Source organism: Hyperolius riggenbachi, chromosome 5 (assembly GCF_040937935.1).
Source record: "Hyperolius riggenbachi isolate aHypRig1 chromosome 5, aHypRig1.pri, whole genome shotgun sequence".
Taxonomy (NCBI): Eukaryota; Metazoa; Chordata; class Amphibia; order Anura; family Hyperoliidae; genus Hyperolius; species Hyperolius riggenbachi.
The window spans coordinates 93,106,961-93,131,483 of NC_090650.1; the positions used below are offsets into that span (position 1 = coordinate 93,106,961).

Genomic DNA, 24,523 nt, shown 5'->3' on the forward strand with positions numbered 1-24,523 from the left:
AGATAACACAGCCACTGTGCAATTAGGAAAAGCTGCAGTAAGCCAGAGCACAATAGAACAGGCAAAGGAACTTATAGGACAGAAGAACTTAGGCTGAACATTTTGTTGCAGAGTCTCTTTAAAGTATTTGCTATGTTGGCAAACATTTTTTTTACATTTTAATATTTGTTTTAAAATGTTTTACAAATATATCTTTAATGCCATGACCTGACTTGATGCCCTCCTCGGCATTACCAGCCTGTATGTTGGATAAAGGGTTAAAGGTAAGAAAAGATATGCATACTCATGAGGGACGTCAGGCGTACAGTCCAAAAATAATAAGACATGTTTTTAGTTTTTTTTTCTCAATGATTTTAGTTAGTTAGTTTTGAATTTTGTGCCGTGGGTGATGCTTTTATTTTTTTAATTTGTCTATTTCTGATGTGCAACATGTGTTTCTCCATTGTGGTATCTAGGTCCTCCATTGTGGTATCTAGGTCTCCAGTCATTACTTTATTAAAGACTGGAAAAATCCCATTGTGGGGCTCATAAAGCCTTTCATGTTTTTCATGAAGGGACAAGCTGTTTTATGCTAGACATTTTATCACTGCAATTATTCATAGTGAGACTTTTTTCCAGTGTTCATTTTCCTTCTGAATGCTGTCTTGCACATTTGTCTATTGTACGAAATGTGCACATTCATTGCATATTTTCATACTGGTCACATGTTCTGTAGAAGTTTCAAGCTTTTTAAGTTTTGTTCTCAGATTCATTCAATCCTGGGTGCCATCATTTCCCAAAAGACTATGGTTTCATAGTGTAAAACTGTAAAATAAACATAAAATGCTAAATTCTTGGTTTCAGAAGGTTTAGAATACATGATTCAATTCCTATTATGAACCTGTACATTGTCTAATCTTTTGCTTGTTAAATCTCCTTGAAAAACATCTCCCAGAGCCATCTTTAGGCAAGTCATAAACAGAATCAGAATTTATTTTATTCGCCAACTACAACATTAGTTGTACCTGGGATTGGTTGTGGTACACATGGCATAAGCATTATTACATAGACAGACAATACTTGACAAACATAACAATGTACATTTGGATAGGCATAGCAGCATACATTGGGGGTACAGGAATTTCATTTAGAGCCCAGTGTCTAGGGTAGGGCAGTGTTAACCAGGTGTGGTGAAAGTTCAGAGCACTGGCTAGGGGCTAGAGGCAAGAGAGCTGCAGGCTGATATTGAGCCAGGTGGGAGGACAGCTTGAGAGAAGAATGTGTTTCTGCACCTAGTAATTCTGGAGAAGATGGTTCCCTACCGTTGGCCCATTGACAGGAGCTTGAAGAAGCAGCTGCCGGGGTGGGAGGGGTCTTGTAAAATCTTGGAGGCCCTTGACTCCAGTCTCACCGTGTGGAGGAGGTCCAGCGGAGGCAGGGACGAGCCTATGATCTTTTCTGCAGCATTAATTTCTCTTTGGAGTTTATGTTTGTCCTTTGCAGATGCACCTGCATACCAGATGATGACAGAGGAGCAGAGAATGGATTCCATGGTAGTGGAATAGAATCTGCAGATCATGTGACATGCCAAATTTCTTCAGATGGCACAATGTGAATTAGTATGGGTCTCTTCTCAACAACATGGTCTCTTTGGTCTAATTTTTCTTCTTTTTTCTTACTTATGTTTGTTCAGAACTAAATGTAATTTTCAAATTTGTGGATTGTGAACATGTGACTATTCTACTTGTTCCACGTGAAGGAAACATGTTTCGGATTCTTACACTGCAAGAGCTTGGTAAACTATGTCTTTTCCTCCATCTCTAACCACATTTTCTATATATTCCTTCTATATACTGTATGTCTTACCTCTCTGGTTTCCCACTCCCTCTCTGGTCCTCCAAAAATTTAAAGTCTTAAAAAAATGACATATCCATAGTGTTTTGGATTCATAATGTATCCCATGAAGTTAGTTAACTGATCCTGTAACATATACCTTATACAGTATATCAAGTATTCTTTGGCTTCCAGGTATCCAGGCCTCAGAAACATATCCTCGATCCTGTGTGAAGTGGTCTTGACAGGCCCGCCATCAGGGGGGGACATCCGTGACTCCCGTCACGGGCCCGGGCCTGCAGGGGGGCCCCATCCCCGCCGCGGCCCTAGAGGGTGCCGCCCGGCCGCTGCTCCCTCCCTCCCTCCATCCCTCTAGCCTCCGCCGCCGCCGCGTCAGACCCCGATCAGGCGGCGACAATAGTGCGGACGCTAGGACCCAGCGCCTGCACTGATATGCGGAAGTGACGTCACTTCCGCATATAGAGCGGGTGCGTCCAGCCGCTGATCTTGAGGTCTGACGCTGCTGGCAAGGTAGGGGAAGCAGCGGCGGCGGCTGGGGGGGCCTCCCTGTCACTCACTCACTAGCTAAAGGGCCTCCCTGTCACTCACTCACTCCCTAAAGGGCCTCCCAGTCACTCACTCACTAGCTAAAGGGCCTCCCTGTCACTCACTCACTAGCTAAAGGGGCTCCCTGTCACTCACTCCCTAAAGGGCCTCCCTGTCACTCACTCACTCCCTAAAGGGGCTCCCTGTCACTCACTCACTCCCTAAAGGGGCTCCCTGTTACTCACTCACTCTCTAAAGGGGCTCCCTGTCACTCACTCACTCCCTAAAGGGGCTCCCTGTCACTCACTCACTCCCTAAAGGGGCTCCCTGTCACTCACTCACTAGCTAAAGGGGCTCCCTGTCACTCACTCACTAGCTAAAGGGGCTCCCTGTCACTCACTCACTAGCTAAAGAGCCTCCCTGTCACTCACTCACTAGCTAAAGGGGCTCCCTGTCACTCACTCACTAGCTAAAGGGGCTCCCTGGCACTCACTCACTAGCTAAAGGGGCTCCCTGGCACTCACTCACTGCCTAAAGGGCCTCACTGTCACTCACTCACTCCCTAAAGGGCCTCCCTGTCACTCACTCACTAGCTAAAGGGGCTCCCTGTCACTCACTCACTACCTAAAGGGCCTCACTGTCACTCACTCACTCCCTAAAGGGCCTCCCTGTCACTCACTCACTAGCTAAAGGGGCTCCCTGTCACTCACTCACTAGCTAAAGGGGCTCCCTGTCACTCACTCACTAGCTAAAGGGGCTCCCTGTCACTCACTCACTCCCTAAAGGGGCTCCCTGTCACTCACTCACTCCCTAAAGGGGCTCCCTGTCACTCACTCACTCACTCACTCACTCCCTAAAGGGGCTCCCTGTCACTCACTCACTACCTAAAGGGCCTCCCTGTCACTCACTCACTACCTAAAAGGGCTCCATGTCACTCACTACCTAACCTGGGGGTCCCTGTCAGAATCCAGGTGAGAGGTGTCTACCATAATAAGGGGGCATTCTGCCTATTTATGTGAAATGCTGTCTATTTATGTGCCTCATGACTGCTGAATTTGTCTTGTTGGGGGCCTAATGATTGAATTTTTACTTGTTGGGGGCCTCATGATTTGTTGGGAGCCTCAAGATTGATGAATGTGTCTTGTTGGGGGCCTCATGATTTGTTGGGGGCCTCATGATTTGTTGGGGCCTCATGATTGCTGAATTTGTCTTGTTGGGGGTCTCACGATTGCTGAATTTGTCTTGTTGGGGGCCTCATGATTGCTGAATTTGTCTTGTTGGGGGCCTCATGATTGCTGAATTTGTCTTGTTAGGGGCCTCATGATTGCTGAATTTGTCTTGTTGGGGGTCACATGATTGCTAACTGCGAGACTATGGGAAAAGCTGAATCATTACCATATGGGACAATAGCATTAAACCTACTTTTTTAGCTTTTTTAAACAGAAAATAAAACTGGGAGGTTCTAAAAAAATGATGGAGCACTTCCTCCTTCTGGCTTGAAGGAGGAAGTGCTTGATATCGGACACTTGCACCTCGTTGAAACGCTGGGCGGAGAGCGGCGTCCTGGGTAATTAACCCCGCCGCATCTAGCCGCTCAGCTGTGGCAATTAGAGCTAACTTAAATCACGAGTATCCACCGTGGTTATTCGTGATTAATTTGTGGACAGCAAGCCTCCAACTAGCTCTGCCAACATGTAATGGCTACGCACATTTCTCAGTTTTTGGTGGGGGGGGGCCCGGACTGATGATTTGTGAGGGGCCCCAAAATTTCTGATGGCGGCCCTGGGTCTTGATAAGCTTCCTCTAGGAATACAGTGTTATATGCTATTAGTCAGTTGAGTCATATTTTGTTATTCCTCATCAATGATGAAAATAATATTAATAAGGTGAGCAGCACGAGAACTCAACTCGATAGTCTTCTGCTGCCATTTTCTTGCCTGACTCCAGTGGGTGGATGTTTTTTCAATAGGTCTCTGATTAGATGTCTCTGCAGACTACTAGTGATTTACATGACCAGTTATTTATTTATTTATTTATTTGTTGTATTTATAAAGCGCCAACATATTACGCATCGCTGGGAATCATATGTTACAGTAGGTCTATGCACTGGAGAATAATAGGACAACGTGGACTGACCAAGGATAGATCAAGCTAACAAATGTATCCCAGAACCAGAATGTTGATGCAAAATCTGAACATTTTGTCTGTTTGACAACCCACATGTTGGACAAACCAGGCTAAGGGCAGTTTTCCACTGCAAATCACAAAATGTATTACTTCAAGATTTAATTGTGATTTTTCTACAATTAGGTTTTGAACAACTGATGGTGTAGTGGATAGCACCCTCGCCTTGCAGCGCTGGGGCCCTGGTTCAAATCCCAACCAGGGCACTATCTGCAATGAGTATATGTTCTATCCATGTCTTTACTCTATGAACTCCGGTTTCCTCCCTCACTCCCAAAACATGCAGATAAGTTAATTGCATCTCCCCCCCCCCCCCCCAAAAAAAAGAAAAATTGGCCCTAGACTATGATGGACACAGGACTACAGTAAGGATTAGATTCTGAGCTCCTATAATGGACAGTTAGTGACAAGACTCTGTACAGCGCTGCGGAAGATAGTGGCACTACATAAATGCTAAATAATAATAGTAATTTTTATTGGATGCTAAAAAAAAGAAGCACAAAGGCACAAGAAAGCAACATGCAGGACATTTGGGATCAGGGGCAAAAAAGGATTGCAATCAGATTGCAGAAATGTAAAAGGAGTCCTGCAATTTCTGTTGTTTTGCTTTGTGTTTTGTGAATCGGAAATGGATCGCAAAATACAGCAAATCACATTTAGTGGGAAAAAGCCCCTTATGTGAGGTAAAAATTCCCCCACTCTATGCTGAAGAACTGCTTGGGAGCTCTGGCTGGACTTTGGAAATCTAACTGCTGAATTCTGTCTGCATCTACCTGCTTACTTTTCACTGACATTGCGTAGTTCCCAGGGCCGGCCCTAGACTTTTTGCCGCCTGAGGCAAAAAAACTTTTTCCGCCGCCACACCCCCCCCCCCCCCCAGGTGTGTGTGGGGGGGGGGGGGGCGCTCTGGGGGGCCGCCGAGCTGGAGGGGTAGCTGGCAGGGCGGGGGTATTGGGCCTAGCGGCGGGGAGGGGGTCGTACCCCCCCTCCCTCGCCTGGGTCCCCCGAACTGCGCTCCCCTCCAGCCTTACATAGAAGAAGCAGCCGCTATTTGTAAGACGCACGGGCGGGGAGGACTCACCTCTTCCCAGCGTGCGATCCACTGACATCACTTCCTGCAGCGTTGCAGGAAGTGACGTCAGTGGAGCGCACGCTGGATCGAGGAAGAGGTGAGTCCTCCCCGCCCACTGCCTCTTACAAATAGCGGCTGCTTCTATGTAAGGCTGGAGGGGAGCGGAGGACGGGGGACCCAGGCGAGGGAGGGGGGGGGGGGTCCGACCCCCCCTCCCCGCCGCTAGGCCCAATACCCCCGTCCTGCCAGCTACCCCTCCAGCTCGGCGGCCGGCTCCCTGCACGGACGGGCGGATGCCGCCCCTGGAAATTTGCCGCCTGAGGCAAAAGTTTCACCCCGCCTCATGAGCGGGCCGGCCCTGGTAGTTCCGCTGGCATCTAACCCAGTTTTTAGCTTTGGTATAATAAAAAAGCTACCTGGAACAAGAGTGCCTTCAACAACAAAAGGGCTAAAGCATTATGGGTTTGCTTGCTGAAATTATTGTAGCAAACATTGTAGATGTTTGAGTCATCCCTCTAATTGGATCCTCTCCATTGTCGACTATTTTACTTTACCTCTTTCCAGCCCCAGTTTCAGAAATTTCATACTGTTCAATTCATTAACAGCTCTTTCAAACTGTCTTTCAAATTTTAACTGCGGAACTGAGTTCTAAAATCCTCATCTTTCCCAGCTACCCTGCCTGGTGCTCCTTATTTCGGACTCTTCTGACATGGCCCTCTCCAGTCTTGGCCTCTTCTTCTTCTTCTCAGTCTCTCATGGCCTGTGAGATCTTGAGGGATTGGCTTTGAGTTCCACTTCAAGCCTCATCATACCTAGCTACCCAGCCGGGTACACTTCATCCCTGTCTCTTCTGCCATGCTTCTTTACAGTTCTGGTCTCTTGTTAAGCCTCATATACACGGTACGATTTTCCATCACGAGTGATCTGATCAGAAGTTGCATCGTGTGTAGACGTCCAAATCATCCCTGATTGATAATGCAATGGATTTTGCATTGATCACTACCCAAAACAATGGCGTTATCAATTAGAGTCTGATCGCACCAGTCGGAAATTATCTAATGGAAAATTATCTGATGGAAAATTGTATCATGTTTACCCAACTTTATTATTATCAGTCCCCACTTTCTTATCAGTCCCCACTCATGCTACTTCAGATTAGGGTTCAGCACTGACAAAGGCAGTTTTTCTGGGATATGTTCCACTGCTACTTGTCCTTGCTATAGGGAGAAACTGGTTATTTTGCAGAGTAGTTATTAGAATCCGCGGGACACTTATTAAAAATAAAACAGGGGAATTCACTTACTGAAAATGTTTATCTTTCTCTGATTCACTAGTAATAATATCAGAGCACCTCACTTGAATTGCCAGTCTCTCTCAGTTTCAGAATAGCTAAAGTCACCTTGTTAAGTTTACACATAATTATTAACACAATTGATACAAACACATTACACCTTAGGCAGGAAATACCAACAGCTGTAAGACTGAAAATTTACCAGTTGTGGTTACATATTTACCCTAAAATTAGTCACTTACTGAAAATCTAAGCAAACGGTGACTAGACAAAGAGACTAGACAAAGACATGCTAGACAAAGAGAAAAATCACTAACCCATTTCTCACACCCCAGCCTTACCTTTTTAGCACACATACACTTTTTAGTTTCTAATCTCTTCAACTCATCTGACCACTATCACTGCCCCCCCCCCCTCCCCCAACTAACCACCTGCACAGAGGGAAATGCCGTATTAGGGTATAAAAGCCATGCAATTTTTTCACACGCTTTTAGACCCTAAAAACTAGAAACAGAACATTCCACAGAGAGATCTGCAGCAGCTCCTGCACATAACTCACTCAGGCACAGGATTAGCGCTCTAAGTTGTGGATTTCTGTCCCTGACTCGGGATTGCCACTAAGGAGGTTAATGGAGGGAATGGCCTGCAAGCCAGGCTCCCTCCACGTAAGCAGGGCCCTATGGAAAGGGGCATTGCCACGTCTCATGGCCCTTTCACATGGGCGCAGTGCGGCAAATACCCTATGGGGAAGTTCATACTTCCCACATTGCGTTACGCTGCCCCGGAAGTGCCCAATCTAACGCTACGCAGAACTGCGTTACCATGCAAGACCTGTGGTGATCTGCATCGGCCCGGAAGTCATGTTAGCCTATGGTGACGCAGGTTTTCTTACAATATACTTCTGCTTACCCAAAGCAGGAAGTGACCGCAAGCGCACGTCACTTCCTGCTTGGCTGGTGGCCAAACAGGCAACACCGTGTACTAATGCAGTGTTTCCCGAAGGCCGCACACCGCACCGAAATGCTACCGCCAGTTTGTAGTGTGAAACCAGCCTCAAGGTGGTACATGATCTTCCCTGGTAGTCTTAGCTAAAGACAAATGTCTGCAGCAGCCATATGACTGCAAATGTACGACCCAAAAATAATGTATTTTTATATGTTCCTAGGACTGGGCTTTTTAGTTTCGGTCTACTGAGAAAAAACAATTCAAAAACATATTTTATCAATCAAATAGCAGATTAATCAAATACAGAATGGTACAATTAATATTCTAAGTGGCATAGTTTTTGATGTATAAGACAATTACTGCTGCAATCAGCATTTACAAGAAATGTAATTCAAAGCTCTACATAAGTTGTCACCTCCTTACATTTCCTCATTAATCTCCAGATACCATCCCACCCAGAACCTTTGCTCCTCTCATGAGACCCTCTTGTCCTCTTGCTCGGTCACCTTCTCTCACTCCTACATCCAGGACTTCTCATAAGCATCACCTCTCCTTTGGAACGCTGAGATTGAGCTCATACCAAGTGCCTTGTCTTGCTGCAGATTTCTGTCTGTCTCTTGACCAAAGCTTCTTGCAGATTTGATTACCTGTTGCTGACCCAGATTGTACCTGACTATGGCCTCAATTCACTAAGATCATGCTAGAGATAATAAGGCAAGAGAAAACTTACCTCCACACGTGCGAGAGTTATCTTACCTCTTCATTCCTTAAGTTACCTCTCCTGTAGTTAATTTACCTCCTCTGTAGTTAATTTACCTCCTCTGTAGTTAATTTACCTCCTCTGTAGTTATTTTCACACGCAGTTAACAGCCTGTCTTTAACTCTGGAGTTATTTTAAGGATTGGAGAGTTAATTTAAAGACAGAAGAGTTAACTTTAGGCTTGCCTGAGGTAAAATGTTTCCTGAATACTACATGCCTTATCACCATGGTAACAACTCTAGAAGAGTTATTAAAGACAGGAGATAAGTTTAGTGAATTGAGGCCTATGTTTCTTCTGATCACCTGTTATTGACCGGCTTGTACCTGACCTTGCATCTTACTGGATCTCCTGTTGCCAACCGTGGATTGTTAAAGGACCTTGCATGAATGCTGCCTGCCCTGATCCCGGTCTGTTTTGACTACGCATCTGTATTGTGATTACACTTTCGTCTGGATTGACTCAGCCCATAGGCCTCAGGTACCAGGTTGTATGCTACATCTACCTGCAGGGTTGTGTAGTTTGTTGTAAGGCAAGAGTGTACACAGGTGTTAGGGCTGGGTTATAGGTCAGTCATATGAGCATACAGTCTGACCTATAGCAAGTAGCCAGACAAGCCTGACACTTTCCACCTAATGCCTAGTACACACCATACAATTTTCTGTTAGATTTACCTGCTAGATAGATAATTTTCAACATGTTGGAAATTATCTAACCATCTATCTGCCTAGCAAGTAGGCATTGTTCTACTCAGCAGGAGATAACCAGAAGACAATGCACCAGAGATAATGACCAGTCTCTACCAGTACTTTACAGAAAATAATCTAATTACAGAAAATTTTACAGAAAATCTAAAGGTTCATACACACCTACCAACTATCTGTCCAACTATCTGCCATACTTGTCTGTTAAGCCCCATTCACACTCTTAACAGTGGTCTTTTATGCAGCACAATTGTCAGACATCTTTTGTTGTGAAACAAGTTAAAACAACTAACAATAGTCTTTTGCTATTGTTCAAAAAGCTAATAAGACTGATAAGAAGTCAATCCAACAGTTGGATTGACTTCTTATCAGTTGTATCAGCTGTTTGAACAATAGCAAAATACTTTTTTAGTTGTTTCAACTTGTTTCATAACAAAAGTTGTATGGGGCTTAACAGACAAATTTGTCAGATAGTTGGACAGATAGTTGGTAGGTGTGTATGAACCTTAACAGAAAATTGTATGGAGTGTACTAGGCATGTTATCTTATGCTGGGCATACACGGCTCGTTTCTTCTTATCAATCGAGCCGCTGATGGCTCGATTGATCATTTCCGACAGGTCCGATTTCCCGCCGGATCGATTCCGCGCGCGATGCCGGCGGGCAGAACAATAGAAAAAACGAAGCGCTGATTAGCGCTGATTAGAAAGCGCCCACGGGGATGAGTGGGAATTGATCCGCGCGGACGAGCGGTGACGTGCCGGCATAGAGCCGCTGGCTCGATACCGGCGCACTATCTACCCGTGTATGCCCAGCATTACAGAAGATGCTTTCACACCTTACTAAGAAAATACCTTTTAAGCCCCTGGCAAGCTAAAAAATACTCAAAATAAATTTAATATTACTGCTTTAGTACTGTTAAAGTGTACATAAAGGAGAAAAAAAGCGCCAAAATTGATACTTACCTAGGTAGAGGTAAGCCTCTGCATGATCCAGAGGCTTCTGCCATCCCCCTTCACCCCGCAGTTTAAGCACTGAGACCCCCGAAGCCTGTTGTCAACAGAGCTTGGCCACGCTGTGCAGACTCAGATGTCTCACTGCTGCGCAGTGCCGCCACGCCCGTTCTCATACAGGAGCATGGCTGCAAGCTACTGGGGTCCCAGCGCTGGAGTTGTTGGGTGAAAGGAGACAGGGTAAGACTGGAGGATCCAAGGCTTCCCTCTACCGAGGTAAGTATGTGATTTTTTTTAAAGGACACCCGGGGTGAAAATAAACTAATGAAATAAACAATTTTTAGTAGAATAAACTCCTTCTACTAAAAATGACTTTTTAAGATATTCCACAGTTTTATTTTATATTTAAATCTACTTTTTAAGTTTTTACTGTGTTATTGTTTTTGCTCAATGACACGTTCATTAAAGTTTGCGAGAGCTAAAATCTTTGAACTATTGCCCCTTTTTATCTCGTTCCTGCTCTCAAAAGCCATTTTCTGCTAGGAAAGTGTTTTACAGTTGTAATTTCTTATCAGTGAGGGTCACACGGTAGTCTGACTCAGTCCTGACCCAGACAGGAACTGCCACTTACATACCTGATGTTTAACTCTTTCAGGCAGAGAAAGAAAAAAAGGAACACAGCATAGTTATTTGTGGACTTAGCACTGTACATACACATGTCTATCTCATCATGTCACATGTCACCTCAGGTATCGTTTAAAGAGAACCCGAGGTGGGATTTAATTATGTTACTGGGGCACAGAGGCTGGTTGTGCACACTAACACCAGCCTCTGTTGCCCCATGGTGTGCCTCCAGGACCCCCCTGCGCGCCGCTATACCCCCCGCAGTGCTGGCGACACGCAGCGTGTCGCCAGCACAATGTTTACCTATGCGCTGTCAGTCAGCGCCGCTCCCCCGCCTCCTCCGCATCGGCGCTACCCGTCCGCGTCACTTCCCTCCTATCAGCGGGAGGGAAGGGACACGGGCGGGTAGCGCCAATGCGGAGGAGGCGGGGGAGCGGCGCTGACAGACAGCGCATAGGTAAACAGTGTGCTGGCGACACGCTGCGTGTCGCCAGCACTGCGGGGGGTATAGCAGCGCGCAGGGGGGTCCTGGAGGCACACCAAGGGGCAACGGAGGCTGGTCTTAGTGTGCACAACCAGCCTCTGTGCCCCAGTAACATAATTAAATCCCACCTCGGGTTCTCTTTAAAGAGAATCTGTACTCTAAAATTCTTACAATAAAAAGCATACCATTTTATTCATTATGTTCTCCTGGGGCCCTCTTTTCTGTCTCTGCCGCTCCCTGCTGAGATCCTGGCTTGTAATTGCCAGTTTTAGGCAGTGTTTACAAACAAAAAACATGGCTTCTAACCAGCATGTGTCTGGCTCAGAGAAGCTCAGTCTGTGACTCATAAAGAGCCTGCAGGGGGCGTGGAAAGGGTGTGTATAACTTCTATCCTATCACAGCAGAGCAGCACATTTTTGCCTGAGCCCTGACAAAGTTGGCAAAGGAAAGAAAATTAGATTAGATAACAGAGATAATACAGCCACTGTGCAACTAGGAAAGGCTGAAGTAAGACAGACCACATTAGAACAGGTATAGGAACTTATAGCATAGAAGAAATAAGGCTGAAAATTTTGTTACAGAGTCTCTTTAAACTCATGGGTTTGCTTTAAAGTGTACTTGGGACGGAATAAAGGAAGAAAATGATACTTATCTGGGGCCTCCCCCAGCCCCATGAATTCTGCTGCATCCCTCGCCATTCTCCCCGGAGGCTCCATTCCTCTATAATAGCCCCCGGTAATAGGGCTTCAGTCGCACCAGTTGGACTGCTCTGTGCATGCGCAGCCCAGCCGCATACGCCCTCGTTGTGCTCCAGTCCCAGGGGGCATTCTGCACCAGCACAGTACTATCTAGGGAAGTAACAAAGTTCATGGGGCTGGAGGAAGTCCCAGGTAACCATCAATTCTTTCCTTTATTTCTTTTACTTTAAAGAGACTTTGTAACAAAATTTTGAGCCTTATTTCTTGTATCCTATAAGTTCCTATACCTGTTCTAGTGTGCTCTGGCATACTGCAGCCTTTACTAGTTGCACTGTCTCTGTAATAAATCTTATCTTCTTTCCTCTGTCGGCTCTGTCGGGCTCAGGCTGGAATGTGTGGAATGTGCAGCACTGCTTGTGATAGGCAGAAGCTTTACACACCCTCTCCAAGCTCTCCTCTCAGCCTATCACACTCTGGTTAACAGCCATGTCTTTTGTTTGTAAACACTGCCTAAAACTGGCAATTACAAACCAGGATTGCAGCAGGGAGTGGCAGAAACAGCACAGAGGGGCCCAGGAGAACATAATGAATAGAATGGTATGCTTTTTATTGTAAGAATTTTAGTCAGGTCAGGTTTACTTTCAGTGATAAAAATTGTATTTTATAGATTAGATAAAAATTATCTCCTGGGAGAAAATTCTGGAGAAAAGTTGATTAAATAAGGACCCTGGCCTATTTGGTTATAATCTTTACAATGTACTGTATGGAGCTGAATAGAAGGTATTGCTTTTTCTGCAAAAAAAAGTTAAATTTCCCTGTAATAGAATTAATTATTGGATAGGATGCTGTTTTTCTGTGAACACACTGTCTGTTATATGAAAAACATAGCTGTGTCATCTCTAGGAGCCAATGTAATAGTAATGTGTAATGAAGATGTAGATAAACAGCTGTAAGCCAAATGACAAAGTAATAGCAAATACAGCAAACAAATACTGACACAAATAGACCAAAGTCAGCTGTGCAATCAACTGGAAGAAGCAGTGTTTTCAGCAGGTCCCTGGAAATATAGTTCATGAATAACAGAAGCAGTGATGATAATTGGAACAAACTTGTTCCAACTTTTACTAAATCCATTCATGGTTCACAAAATGTATGAATGCTATTCTGTATCTATGGGCTCTTTACCTTAAAGTGCCCATACACACATCGATTTTCCCATTCGATTCCGTTAATTCGATTACCCTGATCAAATCTAATGGGAATTGATCCTATAAATGTAATGTATGACTAAATGTTGATTGCTTTTGACCAAAAATTGATCAAAAGCATCAATAGGGGGTGGGGCAGGAGCGGCAGTAGATCAAAGGCCCATAGAGTTGCACTGCATTGGCCAGTGCAACACTGTTTGATCGATTTTTAATAAATTCCCTGATGGAATCTATTAAAAATAAATGTATTCTGTGTGGTAGTTTCCTTTCAGAAAGGGACTGATCGTTCACACTGAGGCATTGTGTTACGTTCTTTGTAAAGACAGATTGCAGCACAGCGTAAGGGAAAAGTCACTATGGGCTCGATGCATAAAATTACAGTAATACTCCCATGCACAGAAAACACACAGCAATATTACCCTAACTTCCGGCAGCAAGTAGGGCGTGTTATGCATGCTAGTAGTACGACCCGTGGCACTTAAGTAGTGCAACTGTGACTATGGTAGAGAGCGTTACTAACAGTAACACATGTAAGTAACTTGGGAACCACGGGTTGCACTAATAGCAAAATTTGCAGTATTTACTGCTGTAAGTAAAGGTAAAATCGATGTGCGCTGTCAGCACACGGCAGTATTACCGGGATTTTGCGCTTCAGGCCCATTGTACTTTAGGCATGCGATGCAACAAATATATGGTGATGATATATGATTGCATCACGCTAGCAATGCGACTATATAATCTGAATCAATGTACCACAACGCCCCAGTGTGATCCTAGCCTTAGGCAGGGTTCATACTCATCAAAATTTGCAAAAACATATTTGTCGCAGTAATAAGGCATTTCAATGGCATCCCATTTTATTACCAATTGTTTGCCAATCTGCATGTGCAAATTTTCTGCTCTTAAAATTTTCAAATTTGCAATTCGAGTTGCAATGCTTGTCAATGGGAATGCAGAATAGTCGCAAAGAAGTGCATGCGATTTGGAAGTTGATTAGATGTATTTTCCATGGACATTAGCCTTATTGGTATCCATGCACAATTCACATTGTGAATTTTTCTTGCATATGAATAAGAACAATTGCATGCTCTTTCGTCAATAATAAGTGTGATCCCTCCCTTAGGACGTCTTTTTCACAAACGGCTAGCAGCAGCGCACTATACTGCGTGTCAGCTGCTCCTGTTTCTGTGCAGGGTGCTTGCAGCCAGCTGCAAGTGTCCAGCACTTGCAGCAAACACTGCATGTGCATCCGAGCTGGCAGCAGCGGCCCTGGAGGCTACATGCAGCGTTTTTTTGCCGAGCGGCAACCATGCCACATGTCAACCTCTGACACACTTGTGGTTACTAACACTCCCATTTGGTTGCATTATATTGCAACCGATGGGCACTTGGCCGCAACAATCAGCGACTGAACGGAGTGTTTAACATGACGTTTAGGCATTCGTCAGAAAGAGCCCTTACTGAAGTAACATTCTGGACCAAATAGCTGAGATAGCATTAGGCAAACTTCACAGGGCAGATGCACTCATTTTACACAAAATGGTAACTATCTGCTTTATTGTCAAAAGTAGTGCGGACAAAGGGTAAAGCTTCAGTAAATGACTGGATTCCTGTAAATGTACAGTATTTAACGGTAGCCATACACATATAGAACGCCACCCAATGTTCCAAAACGATCAATTCCTTTTTGAAAGGAATCAGTTGCTACCACACAAAACACTTTCATTTTTTAATAAGTTCCGGCAGTGAATATATTGAAAATAAATCGAACTGCAGCGTGGCACTCATTCCAGCGTTCAATGCAATATAACACTATGGGCCATCAAGTAACTACCACTTCTGCCCCACCCCCAATTGGCCTAGATTTTTCATCCAATCCTATTAAAGGGAATCTACACTGAGAAGGATATGGATTTTTCCTTTTAAAATAACACCAGTAACCTGACTCTCCTGCTGATTCTGTGTCTCTAATACTTTTAGCCACAGCCCCTCAACAAGCATACAGATCCAGTGCTCTGACTGAAGTCAGACTGGATTAGCTGCATGCTTGTTTCAGGTGTGTGATTCAGCCACTACTGCCGCCAAAGAGATAAGCAGGACTGACAAGCAACTGGTATTGTTTAAAAGGAAACATCCATACCCCTCTCAGTTTAGGTTCCCTTTAATACTGTTGATCGATTTTTTAAATTGATTCCTATTCAAGTAGATCAGAGTACGGTAATTGAATCTACAGGCAGGGCCAGATTTGTACTTTTTACCGCCCAAGGCCACTGTCACCAGCCACCCCCTTCAGTATAGGTAGCAAGATTACCCCTTTCCCTTGCCTCTAGTATAGGTAGCCTAATGACCCCCCATTATAGGTAGCCAGATGACTCCTCCCCTTTCCCTCCATTATAGGTAGCCAGATAACCCTTCCCCTTCCCTCTAGTATATGTAGCCAGATGACTCCTTCCCCTTTCCCTCCAGTATAGGTAGCCACTAGCCAGATGACTCCCTCAATCCCCCCCCCCCCTTTCAATGTAGGTAGCCAGCTCGCTTTCACACAGCATCAACCATCTGTGTCACTCATTTCTCCATTCATCTCCAGTGCAGAAGCTTCCTCTTCCTTGCCGTCTTCAATGCTGCCCAAGTCCCTAGCCGCCGCCGTCGGTCACAATGCAAACGTGCACAGAGAGCAAGGTGGCTGCTGCACAGGAGGCTAGCAGCAGAGTACCGTGGTCAGGCGCTAGCCTGATCTCCCTTCATTGCAGCATTTGCAAGCTTGCAAATTCTGCACCAGTTTAGCCTGCTGCTTTGGTGCCCTTCCTCCTGTGGTGTCCTAGGCCATGGCCTAGGCGGCCTTGGCCTAAATCCGGCCCTGTCTACAGGGCTTTTAATGGGAAAATCGATATGTGATGTGTATGGTCATCTCAAGTCTTCTCCTAGAAAGTAACCTTTGCTTGATAACTGCAGCTCAAATGTCTCATCTTGGGGACTTCAACAATAAGAACAAGAAGCATTTGTATCTCCAAGATTTATCCCCTTTGGCATACTCCCTTGATATATCTTTTGCTGCTCTTATCATATATCTGAGCTTTGAATAACCACGGTTAATGTGTCACTTCTATCTAGACCATAGCAATGTCCTCAACACAGCATGATTGTGTCTTCCCTTTGTCCTGTATTCTTCCTGATCTTGGTCTTGAAAACTCTTCTTTAATGTGTTGGTTCATTGCAGCTTGGGAATACACATTGGATAGCTCGTTGAAGCATGTGGCATTTATCTTTCTGACATGCTATTCAGTGGTAGTTTTCCACTGTCTCTGAGTAATCGGTTTCATGGGTTGATATATTTATGTTATCCACAATTTTATCAACCTCAGACCATCAATTGCAACAATTGTTTTAACAATTGGGCAGGACATGTTTCTGCTCTCTGATTGTAAGGAGACAAAAATAGAGACGGGAGCCCCCAATAGTGTATTATTGATAATACGAGATGATATAGTAAGTAATGAGAGATATACTCACAAACACGGGTTGCCAAAGATCAGGCAACCACTATAAGCGCATATGGGGATATTGACCTGTCCCCACTCAGGTTAAGAAGTCGCTCTCTGTAGTAGGAAGAAAGAGGGTGTCCACACCCATCCACCAGGTGGATAACAATATGTAATAACAAACAGAGGCGCCAGCAGGATAAAAGGAGAACCATATATAAAAACAATAAAAGCACGGGGGAGCAAGGGTGGACCTGCCTCCCCAATATTCAAAACACAACCACTGTAATCAGAAAATGCAAAGAACATTTAATTTGTACTCCAGAATAAACAATTTGCTATATAAGCAAATTGTTTATTCTGGAGTACAAATTAAATGTTCTTTGCATTTTCTGATTACAGTGGTTGTGTTTTGAATATTGGGGAGGCAGGTCCACCCTTGCTCCCCCGTGCTTTTATTGTTTTTATATATGGTTCTCCTTTTATCCTGCTGGCGCCTCTGTTTGTTATTACATACTGCTCTCTGATTGGTCAGTCAACTCACATGCTAGGAAATATTGCCCATTTAAGCCAGTCGGGAACTGGCGACACAAGCAGGAACATGGTACAGCAAAGTCCCCGTTATCCGGAAATTAATCTAAATGAACTAGCCAGCATGCCTAAGGCGTAACGGGGACTGTTTTTTGAGGGTTTTAGTCAGATTTGGAGGTATTAAAATACTTACCAAACCTCCAGCAACATCTTGTAGACTTTCTGCAGCTTCTTGTGGCTTTCCGGCATTTGTGCACGGAAGCTGGCGTGTCATCTGACCTGATGCGGGTCAGGTGACATGGCGGCTTTAATGCACGGAGGATGCGGGAAAGCCACTAGTATCTGCAGTAAGTCTACAAGATGTCACTGGAGGCTTGGTGAGTATTTACAAGGGGAGGTTTGTACTTTTTTGTCTGGTTTCTCAAGTAATAGGCAAGCACATGTATCCACCATCAGGTGATCCGTGCCGGTGCTGGATACTGGATACTCTGCTGTATTATTATTATTTCTTAGTATTTCTATAGCGATATCTTCTGCAGCACTTTGCAAAGTATTTACAATATATAGCCTAGGGATGATCAATAAGATGCAAATTTTTCCGAAAGTATGGACATTTTTATGCAAATGTATGCAGTTTGAAAACAGACCAATCATTTTAAACCCCGGTTTAAATTGATTGGTCCATTTTCAAGCTGCATACATTTGCATAAAATGTTGCATACATCATGTGATGATCCTTAATATAACCTTGTAACTTAACGGTCCATCATAGTCTGTGGGAGGAAACTGGAGTGCCGGGTGGAAACCCGCGCAGACATAGGGAGAACATACAGTACAAACTCTGTGCAGATAGTGCCTTGGCTGGAATTCAAACCAAGGGGCCCAGCGCTGCAAGGTGAGGGTGCTGACCTTTCATCCTGTTTTTAGTAGACCAGTGTTTTTTTTTTTTGGGGGGGGGGTTGTTATGCTGAGTAAAGAATAAAGCATCTCCTTATAGTTAGGTTTGTTATTTTTATATTATATCATCTGTTGTATAATAGATGTGACATAACCGTGTTTTTTATGGGTGGGTGAAAAACATCTGTAGGAAAGCTATAAATGTAAATACGATTGTTATACACAAAAATAGACCATCCTTCCCCGAATTGTCAGATTGTAGACATCTCATTAAAAATAAAGAGACTAGCATAATTCACCATGTACAGCTCAGTTAATATGTTATAACCTGATTTTCCACCAGGCTGTGGATGTTGCTGGATAGCACAATGAATTCCAGAGCTAAGCCTGTTGACTCTCATCAGATTCTATTTGGATTTAATCTGACTCTGCGTCTCGCTGTAACTTTATACCTGCTGCTCTGAAGTCTCTCCTCCGCACTGCTCCCCCTCTGTAAACACCAGTGCTGTGTTATTCCTGCATGTCCTGCAATCATTCAGTCCGCTCATTTTTCTAGTCAGTCTGTCTCTTCACATGATATCACTTATAGTGGGGCCCCATGCTTTGATATGTCTCCAGGTAAGCATGTCCCAAGAAGACGTTCAGACAGCATGAGTGCAGCAGATTATTTATAGCTCAGCTCAGTAACTGTAAAAGGTACGTAGTGGGGCACTCGGTACAGGGCAGAGAGTGAACGCCTTTAGGCTACACTTACATAGTGAGGCTATGCTAAGCTTAGCAACTGGACTGATCCCTGGCTAGGACACTATCCGCATGGAGTTTGTATGTTTTCCCCTTGTCTACATGGGCTTCATCAAAACACTTCAAATTCCCCCACATCCAAAAAATATACTGATAAGTTATTTGGCTAATTCTAGGTGAATTTTCCTAGGCCTGTATGGACACTCACTTGCATACGCTTTTTTTAAATCTATAATAATCTTCTCGATTAGCTGATGTCAAATAAAAACTTGAAAATGACTTAGTCAAAAAAAATCAGACCATGGCCACTTCCTGTCTGTGATATAGGCTGTAATTGTCTCAGACAGATTCAGACTGTGGTGGCTTCTTTGTTTTCAGGGTGTCTTAATAAGAAAGGGGGCCCCATCAAAATTATAGTATGGTTCCTTATGATTTCCAGTTGCCTCGCTGCACATAGGCACTAGCTATAGAAGTACATTCAGCACCCTTGTAGCGTAGGTGATGTTTAAGTGGCTGGATAGTGTACTGGTTAAGGGCTCTGCCTTTGACATGGGACCAGGGTTCGAATCCTGGCTAGGTCAAGTATCTATTCAGTATGGAGTTCAAGGCAAGACTCCCTAACACTGCAGGGTGGCCTCTTGAGCGCGTCCCAGTGGCTGCAGCTCTTGAGCACTTTGAGTCTGACAGGAGAAAAGCGCTATACAAATGTTCAGATTATTATTATTATTATTATTATTTTAAAGGCATGTCCCCAACATGTGTGATTGCAAAGTTATGATGTTTGGACTAATAAGGCGGCCTGGAAAGAACTGTGCCATTTTATACAGTATAGATTTATGGCTTTTGGTATTTGGGCCTCCTCAGATAAGGTTCAAAAAATTCCCTAAAAAGCCCTGCAGATGCCTGGCCGAGTAATGCTTTAAATATCTGCCACCAATGTGTAGAGCTACATTTAAAAAAATCTTCTTTTTGATACTTCAGTTATTACAGACATAGTTGACATTGTTATGCAATCTGCGCTCAGTACCCTGTATTTTTGTTCCACTTTTTTCCCTGTGTACTGAATGGAGGAGGTATGGGTGAAGAGGAGAGGAGAAGAGGGAAAGATGAGACTTCTGCTTGAAAACTGAGATTGAATAATTGACCAAATACCACCTTATAATTTGGGTTGTGGACAGCTACTCAGCTTTTTATCTAGTGTTGGGATGGACAAGTGAAGTTGAAGAATATGGAGGTGTTTTGATGTGTACTAATTCTATCACTCACTTTTATAATGCTACGATTAGAAATTGAAGGTTACAGTTGATGTCCGCAACGAGTTGGGTAGGACTGTGTTGTGGCAGTGTCCATTGCTTTTTATCTTTTTGAATGTGTAGAGCTTAACTGAATGATATTTTTTTTCCTTCAACTAATATGGAGTTTCACTTTAAGACACTTTAAACTAATAGTTCACTAAACAGGGGCATGGTAATGCTGGAAACACAATAATGAATGAGGAGCTAGTTGGGGACACTATAATGAAGGGAGCTGTAATGGGAACATTATAGGGAAGAGAGAACTAATAAGGGGAGTATTAATGGGGGCACTGTAATAAGAGAAGCAGAAATGCAAAGTTCATGGAGGCTCTACAGAAATGAATTGATTTGCTATGGGTTGCACAACAGTTATTGCCATTCTAAATATTGCAGTATAAGCTGTGTATAACATATATTTTGTGTTGTAGCCACATCCTCTACTTTTCACCCATTTCATCAAATCCACGTTTTGCCCCAGCCTGCTATGCACACCACTTATCTTCATCCTTATGAAGTATTCCTCATTATGGAATTTTAAAGTAAACCTGTGGAGAATAAAATGCAAGAGTTAGATCCTTACCTCAGTAGAGGGAGGTTGCTGGATACACCAGAGGCTTCTCCGATCTTCCTGCAGCCCACCGATGCTCGCTGGGACCCACTTCTTCTTTAGAGCTGCACTCCCATCTGTGAACATGGAGGAAAAAGCCACGCATGAGCGACTCTGTGCTTCTGTGAAATGTCCCTGAGCAATGCACCTGAGAAGTGTGACTGTGCTTGCACACAGATGGAGATTGGCCGCATCAACCTACTTGACAAGCCCTCGTCTAATAGGTTCAAAGAGTCCCAGCCCTGAATCTGTGGGATGAGGATGGGAGAAGCTTCTGGATTATCTAGAGCTTCCCTCTAAGTGCTTAACTTTGGCAATTTCCCTACAAGTATACTGAAAGTGTCCTCCCCCCTTCTGAACTTGAAAGTTTAGCTTGTACCACCCAAGACCCTCTCCACCAGTCACTAGTATTCTGCTATCCTCTCTTTTCTTTTCTAGCAACACCAAGAACGGATTTACATCATAGGAGCCTATAGGCACAGATGTCCTGGTATCCTAGACTTTGCCCTCCATGAACCTACATACCCCAGCCGAACCACACTGCAAGTGTGCTTGCTGGCCCAGGTGTCACTTCTCCCTTACTTCCCCTACCCAGCATAGGTAGCTACAGGTTCATTGTAGTATTATGTAGCAAGAGGTACCCTCAGTATTAAAGAGACTCTGAAGCCACTTAAAAAACGGCTTTTTACCTTTTATTTATGCTAGGCATGTTTGCCCCTGTTATTCCTTGGCAGAATGAGGTTTTTTTTTAACCCCCCCACCCCCAAATCCCCTATGCAAAACCACGGTCTTGGTCGTGGATTTTGCTGCCCAGGGAGGCAGAGTTTTCGGCTACAGCTCTGCCTCCATGTGCATCAATCAGCGCTGATCGCCGCCTCTCCCCCGCCCCTCTCCCGCCCCTCTCAGTGAAGGAAGACTGGGAGGGGCAGGGAGAGGCGGTAATCCGCGCTGATAGACGCGTGTAGAGGCAGAGCTGCAGCCAAAAGCTCTGCCTCTCAAGGAAGCGCTCCCTGCAATGTGCCCCAGGGGATTTGGGGGGTAAAAAACCCTAGATAGCGGCGTTTTAACAGGGGCAAACATGCCTAACATAAATAAAAGGTAAAAAGCCATTTTTCAATTGGCTTAAGACTTTCTTTAAGTAGCTAGATGTGGCACTCAGGAAAGGGAGTGAGCTGCCTTTCCATCATCAGGCGCCTGTAGGCACATGCCTACATGCCTACGCAACTTATGGTAAATCTGGCCCTGAGCAAGACACTTCATTACCTGACTACCTGAAATCGTGGACTACCTGATAGTGATCCAGGTTGACAGGTCATTGCTTTGGACCAGAAGCAACAGTACGGTAGCCTGGAACTGAGTGCATTCACAGCACAACCAAGTTGTTTTCCAGCTCCTGCCTGTAAGCAGAATTCTATCTTTCCATAAAGATAAACAGCTGTCTTTACTGACATTTTGAAATATAAAGCAAGCAGCAGGGCTGTAAAATAAATATGTTGAAATGAACTGTATCAGTGCTTAGTAATGCAGACAGGATTTCAGTCTTAGGAGTGCATAGACTTTAGTGCCTATAAAATATAGCCCTCCTGGATTTCTTCAGTCCATGTAGCAGGTGGCAATGCAGGCAGAAATGTGGATGAGAATCTTGAAGTGAAGGCTATAATTCAAGCCCACAGCTGCTCCTACCAGGAAGTGTAAAGGCAGGTTGATTGAGCTGCTGATGTGTTTACTCTTTGCTGGCTGCATTCCCACTGAATGAATTAAATATATTGGCTACTGTTTTGGAAGTCTGCACATTTCTTATGGCGATATTGAGTCTGTACATAATGCATAGAGCCGAAACAGTTTGCTGCAGTTAGCTGTTACTGTATGTTTTAACCAGTCGTTTACAACTGAAAAGTTTAAGTATTAAGTAAGAAAAAAAATCAGAAGAAAATATGATGAAAACAGGACTTGGTTTAATTAATATTGACGACAATATACTGTAAATGCACACTCAATTTTTTTCAACTGTAATGATTTCTTATTATTCCCTAGTGGCACTGGCACTTGTGCTCCTCCCAATATACCGGTAATCACAAAATGAATAGTATAAACTCTAAGGATTCCTTTGATGCGCAATGCCAGTGGGTGGTAACCTATAAAATATTGATACAATTGGAAATGCGCTCATCAAAGGTACATCTGCATATATAATCCTCAATAATCCATTTTAGACAGAAAGTCCATTTCACTAGACCCAGTTCCTGCTTTTAATCAAACGCCCCCAGTCTTTTAAGTATATAATAATAAAATCTCCTGTAGGCCTTCAGTTCTCTAAGAAACATACTATGCTTACCAGATACTTTGGCTGACCACCTCACAGATCAGCAAATGCGCTTAAAGCAGGGTTCTCCCTCAGGCATCCCCTTCACACTGTTCCTCGTATTCCTCCAGTAGACATACTGCAGCTAAAGCTAACAAAATTTTGGGATGCATTAAAAGGGAAATAAAAACTCGAGATGCTAGCATAATATTGCCCCTGTTTAACTCTCTAGTAAGGCCACATCTGGAATATGGAATTCAGTTCTGGGCACCACATTACAAAAAAGATATTGCAGTTTTAGAGCAGGTGCAGAGACGAGCAACAAAATTGATACGTGGGATGGAAGGTCTCACTTACCAAGAAAGGTTAGATAAACTGGGTTTATTTAGTCTAGAGAAAAGACGCCTTAGAGGAGATCTAATTAACATGTATAAATACATCAGAGGGCAATATAATAGCTTGGCGGATGAGCTTTTTGTCCCTAGGCCTTCTCAAAGGACTAGAGGACATGATCTGCGCATGGAGGAAAAACGTTTTAGCCATTTATTTAGGAAAGGGTTCTTTACAGTAAGAGTGATTAAGATGTGGAATGCATTGCCACAGGAAGTCGTTATGGCAAACTCTATACCTGCATTTAAAGGGGGCTTAGATGCTTTCCTTGCGTTGAATGACATCCATGGCTACAATTACTAGGTAATGCCAATGATGTTGATCCAGGGATTTTATCTGATTGCCATCTGGAGTCGGGAAGGAATTTTTACCTTGTAAGGGTTTTTTCGCCTTCCTCTGGATCAACAGGGATATGTGAGGGAGCAGGGTGGAGTTGTACTTTGTACTGGTTGAACTCGATGGACGTATGTCTTTTTTCAACCAAAGTAACTATGTAACTATGTAACATATGCAACAGAAAAGAACACTCCACATAGTGTGATACTGTCTGCATAAACATAACACCATCCAGTCCACTACATGCAGGAATGTGTGACGTCACTGAGATTAACCCTCCACCAGTTGTAATCAAAGCCGCTCACCAGATCTATGGGCTGACTCCCTTCAGAACCAGCAATAGCGCTTATGATTCTCCAAACCGATCTCTCTTCCAATAGTACCTTTTACAAACGTAAGCTTTTAAAAACGTAGAAATATAGCTGCCATAGAGTGCTATTGCTTATTAAAAGTAATATCAGTTAAAAATTACTCTCACAATTCTGCTGTAAAAATGCGCATATATATAAATCCACGTGGAATCGGCATCCTCACACTCCACTCCAAGCTCCGCCCAACCGGTTTAATCAATTATAGCCCCTGATGAGTTGGCGGATCGTTGGTAACCAGTCTTATCACCCGAACGATAGTCTGTACACACGTCGGATTTGACGCGGAAACGTCCGAA

The 24,523-nt window shown here is 44.0% G+C and overlaps 1 long non-coding RNA gene across 1 annotated transcript; it reads right to left on the reverse strand.

Moving 5' to 3' along the window:
* Positions 1–704: 704 nt before the first annotated feature.
* On the reverse strand, positions 705–22,433 carry LOC137519675 (uncharacterized). The gene is made up of 3 exons (XR_011021078.1): positions 22,117–22,433; positions 20,802–20,905; positions 705–804 (listed from the first exon to the last, which is right to left on the reverse strand). It is a non-coding gene; the product is annotated as an uncharacterized lncRNA (long non-coding RNA).
* Between the last annotated feature and the right edge of the window lie 2,090 nt (positions 22,434–24,523).